This window comes from Hyla sarda, chromosome 6 (assembly GCF_029499605.1).
Source record: "Hyla sarda isolate aHylSar1 chromosome 6, aHylSar1.hap1, whole genome shotgun sequence".
Taxonomy (NCBI): domain Eukaryota; kingdom Metazoa; phylum Chordata; class Amphibia; order Anura; family Hylidae; genus Hyla; species Hyla sarda.
Genome location: NC_079194.1, coordinates 262,915,195 through 262,917,318, shown reverse-complemented (window position 1 = coordinate 262,917,318; position 2,124 = coordinate 262,915,195).

Below are 2,124 nucleotides of genomic sequence, written 5' to 3'. Positions count from 1 at the left end.
AATACATAAAAATATCAAGAACAACATCTTTCAAATTAATTATTCACAACAGTATATAAGTGGTTCAAGACAGTTATACACGTGAACAATATTGTAACAATTAAGGCATAAAGAACAGAACACATTGGGACAACTAATCTTATCCTTATCTGGAATGCCTGCCTGACAGCCTGTAGGTCCCCTGTCCTAGTGACCTGGGCCTACAACGGAACATCCTAGTAGACTCTAGACTAGGTGGGGGATACCAAGCTTAGATATGGTGTACAGATATGATACAAACGGCAGGGACTAGCCCCTGTAGAGGAGGGGTTAGAGTACAAATGCACAATTTTATCAAATATATCACAAACGAACCAAAAACATGTGGTAAGTACAGGAGTAAAGCAAACCCGTGAGTGGTGACCAGGGATATAGCACAGTATTCATACATCAAGGATAGACATTTGTCTGTAAAGCATAACCTGAGGTATTTTTGTGCATTAGCCCCTTAAGGATCGAGCCCTTTTTTGGCAATTCTGACCACTATCACTTTATGCATTAATAACTCTGGGATGCTTTTACCGATTATTCTGATTCAGAGAGAGTTTTTTTGTGACATATTTTACGTTAACATAGTGGTAGAAATTTTCGTTGTTACTTGCATCCTTTCTTGGTAAAAAATCCCCAAATTTCATGAAAATTTAGCATTTTTCAAATTTTGAAACTCTGCTTGTAAGGAAAATGGATATTCCAAATAAATTATATATTTATTCACATATACAATATGTCTACTTTATGTCTGCATCATAAAGTTGACATCTTTTTACTTTTGGAAGACATCAGAGGGCTTCAAAGTTCAGCAGCAATTTTTCACAACATTTTCAAAATCTAAATTTTGAAGTGGATTTGAGGGGTCTTCATATTAGAAATACCCCATAAATAACACCATTATAAAAACTGCACCCCCAAAGTATTTAAAATTACATTCAGAAAGTGTGTTAACCCTTTAGGTGTTTCACAGGAATAGCAGCAAGGTGTGGGAAAAAAATTCTAAATCTTCATTTTTTACACTAACATGTTCTTGTAGACCCAGTTTAGAAATTTTACAAGGGATAAAAGGAGAAAAAGCCCCCCAAAATTTGTAACCCAATTTCTCTCGAGTAAGGAAATGCCTCATGTGTATGTCAAGTGCTCTGTGGATGCACTACAAGGCTCAGAAGGGAAGGAGTGACAATGGGATTTTGGGGAGTACGTTTTTCTGAAATGGTTTTTGGGGAGTATGTCACATTTAGGAAGCCCCTATGGTGCCAGAACAGCAAGAAAAAAAAAAAAAAAGGGTCCAGTAAGCCTTACTACCCGACAGGTGTTTGACCACTTCTTTAAAGTCGGATGTGTAAATTATTATTATTTTTTTTTCACTAAAATGCTGGTTTTACCCCCAAATTTTTTATTTTTACAAAGGGTTATATGAGAAAATGCCCCCCAAAATTTGTAACCCCATCTCTTCTGAGTATGGAAATACCCCATGTGTGGACATCAAGTGCACTGCGGGTGCACTACAATGCTCAGAAGAGAAGAAAGTCACATTTGGCTTTTGGAAAGCAAATTTAGCTGAAATGGTTTTTGGGGGGCATGTCACATTTAGGAAGCCCCTATGGTGCCAGAACAGTAAAAAAAAAAAAAAAAAAAAAAACGCATGAAATACCATTTTGGAAACTACACTCCCTCAAGGAATGTAACAAGGGGTACAGTGAGCCTTAACACCCCACAGGTGCTTGACAAATTTCTGCTGAAGTTGGACATGAAAAATTAGATTTTTTTCACTAAAATGCTGGTGTTGCCCCAAATTTTCCATTTTCACAAGGGGTAATAGGAGAAAAAGTCTCCCAAAATTTTTAACCCCATTTCTTCTGAGTATGGAAATACCCCAAATGTGGATGTAAAGTGCTCTGCGGGCAAACTACATTGCTCAGAAGAGAAGGAGCGCCATAGTGCTTTTGGTGAGAGAATTTGGTTGGAATAGAAGTGGGAGGCCATGTGCGTTTACAAAGCCCACCGTGGTGCCAGAACTCCCCACATGTGACCCCATTTTGGAAACTTTACTCCTCACAGAATTTAATAAGGGGTGCAGTGAAAATTTTATCC